The 9,328-nt window shown below is 33.6% G+C and overlaps 1 pseudogene; it reads left to right on the forward strand.

Moving 5' to 3' along the window:
- Window positions 1-1,588: 1,588 nt before the first annotated feature.
- Window positions 1,589-7,831, forward strand: LOC143581774 (respiratory burst oxidase homolog protein C-like; annotated as a pseudogene).
- The last annotated feature ends 1,497 nt before the right edge of the window (window positions 7,832-9,328 follow it).

Below are 9,328 nucleotides of genomic sequence, written 5' to 3' on the forward strand. Positions count from 1 at the left end.
TAACTAGTAAAAAGAATTAAAAGACAAGGATTTATTAACTTTTTACGTATGTAGCTTGGGTATATATATGGTCCGGGTAAACCGGTATACGATCTCGGGTAATTAGGTCATGCACCACTTAATTTCATACCTGAATACCTATTCTGGATGTTTCATGTATGCCCATCATGCTCAAGTTTTAGTTGTTATTATATATATTTCTCTTTTCTTCTGAATGGATTATGTTCATTTTTTACAAAAATATTAAACTTACAAAAATTTATAAATTATATTAAATAATACGATATTTAAAAATATATAGTTTTTTTTAATAAACAGTTTTGTTAGCAAAAATAAGTGTAGAAGGGGTGGTGTGATGTTGCATCATTATTTTATGTAGTGTTTAATTACTACTCAAGAATAAATTTGTGTTTTTAAAGAATGATAAAATTGATAATACGGAATATTTCTACCCGATCCTCTCTTCTCATTAGCCTCAATATAATTGCATATACAATGTTCCATATTGAGAGAGATCTCAACAATAAATACGATATACATGGAAATACATATTATCTATATATGCATCTGCCGTTCAAAAAAAAAATCTATATATACATCTATTAAAGAATTAATGAATGTTTTGCAAATGTTACAATTAACGTAGCACTTTTTTTTTATGTTGTTAGTCATTTTAGTTATAGATGTTTTATATTGATGTTTACTTTTCTTGACAATTGTCGTCGCTATAAGATTCCTCATATCAGATAGAATTTCTTGAAGTGTCCTTCTTGCTCCACCCACTAGCTAGGGAAAGGCGAAAACAGATGAGGGTGTGGTAAGGAGGAAGAAGGGTTCATCGAAAAGAAAATCAACAGTCTTGATGGTAGTAATGGAAGACCGCGATTTTTGTTTCTTCCTATCTTTTGTTTTTATCCCTTTTTATTTCTTAAACTCTTTATTTAGTTTTAAGAGAAATGATAAAGTAATTGACATATCAACACGCTTGGTTTTTTACATGTTATAAAAGTAAATTACATATAGTGACAATTCCTAAATTTGTTATGATAGCTTTAAAAGCTAAAAGGTTAAACATTTTCAATCTAAGCAAATTTTGCATGTATCATTCTAAACTTATAAAATATTATATTTTAGAGAAAAAAAAATAAATCAGATTAAAATATCATGTATATCCATATTTGTAAAAATATATATGCAATATTTAAAAGTTTATTTAGACATGGTTAATCAGTAATAATAATTTATATAAAAAGTTAAATATCTTGGTTTAGTGTTAAACTATGTTAAAAGTGAAGAAAGAAAACTAAAAACACTTATATATTTTCTATTTATTATTCTTTTAAAACTGATTAATTAAAAGTAATCGATTGTATCGAAAATTGAGTTTCAAAGTATACGTCCATCCATGGTTTAGCCATTTTATATAATAATAATAATAATAAATGGGGGTAAATTTACATGACGCAAACCATACACGCTTTCACCATATAAGTGGAAGCCCTCTCATTCTCTACTCCCCACAATCCCACCATTTATTTGTCTAAACATCTTCAAATATTTCTTAATATTTTTCATTTGTTTCATTATTATTCGATGCAAATGCATAAGATGGGTACCGATGATGGAAGAATTGGGCTGCATGATTACCACTCCAACACAGAAGTGGTCGGAGTGGACAGACAGTCATTCAGCGGTCCACTTAGTGTAAGTGGACCGCTGAACAAAAGAGGTGTCAGGAAAGGCGCCCGGTTTAACATCCCCGAAGGGATCACCAGCTCCACCAGCACCAGTGTGAAACCCGACGATTACGTCGAGATCACTCTGGACGTCCGCGATGACACCGTGGCGGTCCACAGTGTCAAAACCGCCAGCGGTGCTGACGTGGAGGATCCAGAGCTGGCACTGCTGGCCAAAGGGTTGGAGAAGCGGTCATCGTTCGGGTCGTCCGCGGTGAGAAACGCGTCGGCAAGAATCCGGCAAGTGTCGGAAGAGCTGAAGCGGCTGACTTCGTTTAATAAACGGCCTGTGGGTCGTTTAGACAGAACGAAGTCAGCCGCGGCTCATGCTCTCAAGGGGCTGAAGTTTATTAGCAAGACTGATGATGGTGGGAAAGCGTGGGCCACGCTTGAGGAGCGGTTCTATAAGCTAACCGCGGCCACCAACGGCTTACTTCCCCGAGCTGAGTTTGGGGAATGCATCGGTAAGACATAATACAGAGTTTTTTTTTTTGAATATTTATTAATGGTTTTTATATGATTTTAGGGATGAATAAAGAGTCAGATAAAGATTTTGCCGAAGGGTTGTTTGATTCACTTTCACGACGAAGGAATATAACCGGTGGCGTTATTAACAAAGCTCAATTGAAAGAGTTTTGGGATCAAATTGCTGATCAGAGTTTTGATTCAAGGCTACAGACTTTCTTTGACATGTGAGTGATTATTATTACTATTTTAGTAGAAAGGTGCTCGCGCGATACTAAACGGTTAATCATGGGTTAATAATCATGGGTTAATCATGTTACATGTTGAAAAAAGAAAAAAAAAAACTCTACTAATACAGTAATTAAATTATATTGTTTTTATGATATAATTTTTTTTAAAAAAATATTAACGTGTAAAAAAGTTACAGTTGTTTAAAAATAATAAGAAGAATTTGATTTAAAAATGAAATTAAAAGAAGTAGGGGTATATGAATATGATGGGGTAAAATCGTAAGTTGTAAATATTTAAAAGATAAAGATGAGAGAGCAAAATTTGAAAGTATATGCATAAAAGTCTATTTTGCCTTGTTAATTTATTAACCAAACGCGTTATAAACCATTAAATTTTGTACCTCTTTAAGTTTTAAAATGTCATGTCCTGTTTAATAATATAGTGTATATTTTTTATTGAGGTGTAAATTTAATAGTATGCATTTGTTTGATGTGTTTTTAATTCATATTTTTGTTTTGGTGTGAATTTAAATTCGGAAATACGATAATTACAGGGTTGATAAGGATGCAGACGGCAGGATTACAGAAGACGAAGTCAGAGAGGTATGGATTCATTTTGGTTGATTGGGAGGATGATATTATTAAACACTAACATATTTTTTTATATTTTGTATAAAAGGACTTCCAAACCAATTTGGATATATTTAAGTCTAAGAAATTATTTAAAAAATATATATTTGTTAAATTAACATAATCATTAGCTGTAGACTCTTTTGTTAGCGTGACATAGCAAGACAAATTCATACCATTTTATATGAAAAAGAGTTATGCAAGTCAGCATATTTTAACACTCAACTTGAGTTTCATAATTAAATCTTCACCTATTTCATGGGCAACAAGTTAGTTTAGAAAAATAAAAAAATAAATAAATAAAATCATAACTTCCTTTTTGTCCAAATCTATTGAAGACATCAGGTACAATGGACAATAACTTAATGGGTGGCTAGTGGTAGATTAAAATAATCAATCCTAGCACTTGCTAATAATTGATCCCCATGTGATGCAGATTATCAGCCTAAGTGCATCAGCCAACAAGTTAACAACTATTCAAACACAAGCTGATGAATATGCAGCATTAATCATGGAAGAACTAGACCCCCGACAACCTCGGTTACATCATGGTACAATTACGAATCGCACAAGAACATTTGATATATTTATGTTTCATGATTAATTAATTATTAACGTTACAAAACAAATTGAAAATTTGGAGATGTTATTACTACAAGCACCTACATATAACGTGAGAGGAGAAAGCCGAAACTTGAGCCAAATGTTGAGCCAAAAGCTGAAAACGACTTACCATGGGAACCCGATTAGAAGATGGTATGGAGATTTTAAGTACTTTTTACAAGACAACTGGCAGAGATGTTGGGTGATTGTACTTTGGATAGGGGTAATGGTGGGTTTGTTTACATGGAAGTATATTCAATACAGACACCGAGCTGTGTATGGTGTATTGGGGCCATGTGTATGCATAGCTAAAGGTGCAGCCGAGACTCTAAAGCTAAACATGGCGATTATATTGTTACCCCGTTTGTCGAAACACGATTACTTGGTTGAGAAACAAGACTAAGTTGGCTGTGGTGGTCCCGTTCGATGACAATCTTAATTTCCACAAAGTAAGTGGATGTTTTCACATTTGAAAAAGTATAGCTCATTATGTTTAAAAAGACTAGTGGGAGGTGGTTTTAAAAGGGTTAAAGTGGAACACTAAAAGGGTCAACAGTTGTTTGAAAGGGTTGTGATGTTCATACACCACTAACATGTGAAACTACTTGGTGTATGGAGACCATACGACGCGTATGGCCTGCCAATGGTGACTGCATTGTAGTTGGTGACAAGCGATATGGGCTATATTACTATCATAACAGGCCATATCGCCTTTTTGATAAAAGCTATAACTATTTTTAATTAATTTTTTCATAAATTATTAATTATTTTAATAAAAACTATAACTTGTATTAATTTTTGTAACACTATATATTTTTCATTTTTAAAATAAAACTATAACCTTTTTTAATATTAAGATGTTGAGAGTTGATATATTAAAATATTGCTATGGCCAATACGGTCTGCATTGAGTAACAACAGGCCTGGTGTCTACTTCTATATCCTATTTGGAAAGTTTCTTAGACTCTTTAAAGTGATTATTGTGATTTGAATTTGAGAATATTAGTTTCTAGTGCTTGAATAAACTAATTCTGATCACTTAAAGGGTGTTATTATGTTATAGGTGATTGCGGTGGCAATCACGATCGGAGTTGGTTTACACGCGATTTCTCATTTGGCATGCGACTTTCCACGATTAATTCACGCAACAGAGGAAGAATATAAACCAATGCAGCAGTTTTTTGGGGATCAAGCGAAGAACTATTGGCATTTTGTGAAGGAACCAGAAGGGTATACTGGAATAACAATGGTAGTACTAATGACTATAGCGTTTACACTAGCAACCCCGTGGCTAAGACGAGGCAAGCTCAAGCTTCCCTCGTTTTTAAAGAAACTAACGGGGTTTAACGCCTTTTGGTATTCCCACCACTTGTTTGTTATCGTCTACGTGATGCTTATAGTTCACGGTATCAAACTTTACCTCACCAAAGAATGGTACAAGAAAACGGTTAGTTCCTTCCTCATTTCATAAAATCTTGTTTCTTTAAACTAAATTGTTAAAAATAGTTGTTTAATGTTTACTACTCACTATTAGGGTTTAGTAGTCTTTAGCCCACCGGCTCGTTAAAGGTTTGTCTAGGGTTTACTTCCTATATATTGAGGCTTTTCCTTCATTGTAATTACAGCTTTCAGATATACTATTCCTATATCTTTTACATAAATCATGTTTTTTTCAATGCAGACATGGATGTACTTAGCGGTCCCAATAACGCTCTACGCTTGCGAGAGATTAATAAGAGCGTTTCGGTCCAGTATCAGGCCCGTCAAGATACTTAAGGTATAATTGAACATTTGTGTGTTAAAACTTTTTTTTTTATCATAAAAGGCAATTTCGACCCTTTTAACTTATGAATTGGTAGAATTAAAAATATCTTAAACTTTCAACCTAACGGAACATGTTTCACCTTAAATCTACTTTGATATGTTAACCAACTTGACGGACACGCCAATTTTGCTACTTGTGTTTGTTTATTTATTTTTATAATTGGAAAATAAGATGATAGTTTTTGATAATATTGGGTATGTTACTTAAAAGGTGGCTGTCTATCCTGGAAATGTATTGGCACTTCATATGTCAAAGCCTCAAGGCTTCAAGTACAAAAGTGGACAATACATGTTTGTCAACTGTGCTGCTGTATCCCCATTTGAATGGTGAGTTGTACCTTAAAAAGTGTTTAAACGGCCAACCAATCGACATGTAATTTCAATATCCCAATACATGTCAACAGGCACCCGTTTTCCATTACATCTGCCCCGGGAGATGACTATCTGAGTGTGCATATTCGGAGTGATGGTGATTGGACTAGACAAATAAAAGTTGTCTTTATAAAGGTACCTAACATGTTATTTATTGGCAAATTTGGTACCTTAGTGTGTTTTACAAAGTGTTCGCTAGTTGATTATATCACCTAACATGTGTTTTTGGTAGGTTTGTCACCCTCCAGGCAACGGGAAAAGCGGGCTCCTTAGAGCTGATTGCCAAGGAGAAAATCCAAAGTGAGTTTGACTCGGATAATACAGGGAATGGGATGTAGGAGTTTTTTTTTTTCAAAAGTGAAAAGAAATTTAAAACAAAAATATGTTTTTTAGTTAAATTATAAGATTATGGACATGGGACAGGATGTGAATACTCTAAGGTGGGACGGTGTAGGGGTTGGGTAACGGGTTAAAGCGCCAGTTTGACATCTTCACGTACGGGTTGAAACGAGCCATGTCGACCCTAAAAAACAACTTTGTTGTCCTCTTTTAAGATAACTGATGTCTATTACAAAAGATCAAAAATATTGTTATTACAATAATGTAAATCTTTTAATATAAATAAATAGTATAGCTGGAGAGCATAATCCTTAAAATATTTTGTCAACATCATGCAAATAAAGACATCTAACATATTAGAAAAGGTTGGCAACATATCAGATGCATGAGTTTTTGGACTTTTTCACTGTCTGGTCATGAAAATAAAACAATTCAAAGATTCGGATTATTAATCTAGTAATATTGTCTTTAGTTATAATAATTAACCACGTAATGTTTTAATATAAAATGGACAAAAAAATGTTTCCGGGTCAACCCGACCCGGCTGTTACAACGCGTACTAAAAGACAACTTTTCCTACCGAAACCCATTTTGACCCGTTTCCCACTTTCCCCAATCAAGAATTCTAAAACTTGGGCGGGTATATTTGGGGGCATGCATTGGTCGGTTTTGGGCTAAAACTGAACCAAAATGCCTGGTTTTTGAGTTTTTGAAAACCATCGTTTTTGGTCCAGTTCGGTTTCGGTTTCGGTTTTACCATTCGGGATTGAAATTTTTAGACCAAAAAAATGGCACAAAATAATTAATGATTATCATATTATTAAATCAGGCTTACAGCAATTGGGTTACACTATTTATTATCCTATATATTACTTAACATTCAAAATTAAAAATTAAAAATCCATATATTCGGTTTTGTTCGATTTTTTCGGTTTATATTACATGCAAACCAAGATCAAACCGAAAATTCAGTTTTTACAGAAACGTAAAACCAAATCGTCGCTGTTGTTTGGGTTCGTTTTTTGGTTTAATGTACATTCCTGGTAATTTAAACAAGTTGATTAAACTTTTTGACAGTTTCCCGAGAGTTTTAATCGACGGTCCATACGGTGCACCCGCACAAGACTACAAAAAATACGAAGTGGTGTTGCTAGTGGGCTTAGGAATTGGAGCAACTCCAATGATCAGCATTGTGAAAGACATTGTGAACAATATGAAAGCCAAAGAAGAAGAAGAAAATGCATTGGAAAACGGTGGCTCATTACAAAAGAATAAATCAGGTTCAAGAAGTACAAATAACTTTAGAACAACACGGGCTTACTTCTATTGGGTCACGAGAGAACAAGGTTCGTTTGATTGGTTTAAAGGTGTTATGAATGAGGCTGCTGAGATGGACAAAAATGGTGTTATAGAGATGCATAATTATTGCACGAGCGTTTACGAGGAAGGTGATGCGAGGTCCGCTTTGATTACTATGCTTCAGTCGCTTAATCATGCTAAAAATGGCGTTGATGTTGTTTCGGGTACTCGTGTTAAGTCTCATTTTGCTAAACCGAATTGGCGGAATGTTTACAAGCGAATTGCTCTTAATCACACAGGTTGCAGAATAGGTTAGTCCTACCAACTCATTCTTATTTTTCCTTTTAAGTGATAAAAGTTTAATACTTACATAAAGTAGAGTCGCTATCAATGTTTTCAAAACAAGACCAAACAGTGAACCGGAGGTGACTGGTTCACTGAAATATTGAAGACTTGAATAAATAAAATATAGAGCCTCACGTAATAAACGAGTCACAAAATGAGGTTTTGAAGTAAAAAAAAATGGAAAATTCAGTCAGGCCAGTTGTGAAAACTGTTGTCACTATGGGCAGATTGGGTTGAAACAGGTCATGAACTAGTTGGTACCAAAACGGGCCAGGTTGGGTTGACTCGCAAACACTAATACACGATATTTCTTTATTGACTAATAAATATAAACCAGAAAGCGCATTATAGTAATAGTTTAAGTCCTTTTTCATAATATATCTTAATAGGGATCATCAAAGAATTATGCCTAAAAAAGATCTCCTATAACCTGTAATAGTTTATGAGAATAGCTCCAAGTAAACCTTAAAAAAAGCTAAACTACAACGTTTATAATGGTGGGTCCGGTTAACTACTGTTTAGTGCTAATAAACTAATATTAATAACAACATTGACAAAGAAAGATGAATCATGAATCATGCCAATATGGAAAAATGTTATACCAAATATATATATATATATACACACACCCAATTATATATATATATATACATGAATCATGAAAGATGAATCATGAATCATGCCAATATGGAAAAATGTTATACCAAATATATATATATATATACACACACCAATTAGTAGGAGACGGTTGTTTCCTCGTGTCCAAATGGTGACAACATGAGAGAAAAGGATTTAACCATAGGGTGTTTAAACCGCGTGACGAATACATTATAATATCATAAAATTCTAAAAAAAAGTTTTTTTCTTTTTTGCTGCAGGGTATTTTATTGTGGACAACCAACACTAACAAAGGAATTGAGACAGTTAGCTTTAGATTTCTCACACAAGACATCAACCAAGTTTGACTTTCACAAAGAGAATTTCTAAAAAGATCTATTTTTTCCTTCAAGAAATCAGACCAGTTCAAACCTTCTAGAAGCATACACCAACCCTCTTCACCCCTCTCCTCTGTACTATTCTTATTATCATATATAGTATTAGAGTTGTAATATAAAAATGAAAGGAGTATTATAGTGACATCCATGATTGTTGAGGCTGCCAGCAAAAGGTATTGGAGATAAAATTTTATATTAATAAATTAAGGAAAGGAAATGCATCATCAAGCTCTATGCAGGATTAAAAAAAGAATGATGCTGCAGTAATGGCTGATGTCATCCTTCAATCATGTTGGTTGGATTGTTGGTCAAATTTTGTATCTTCAGTATTAATGTTTTGTCAAATATGTTGCCATTTTAGGTTTGGGTGGCAGGAAATATATTGTAAAACCAGTAAGTCACCTAATTATTGACTCAGTATGTATATATTTCTTTCATATTTTGAAATATAGTAGTAATAAATATCTGTTTTTATTTATTAGAGGTTTCA

This window comes from Bidens hawaiensis, unplaced genomic scaffold, assembly GCF_021521415.1.
Source record: "Bidens hawaiensis isolate Kalapana, Puna unplaced genomic scaffold, B.hawaiensis_p1.1 tig00031174_1, whole genome shotgun sequence".
NCBI classification, from domain to species: Eukaryota; Viridiplantae; Streptophyta; class Magnoliopsida; order Asterales; family Asteraceae; genus Bidens; species Bidens hawaiensis.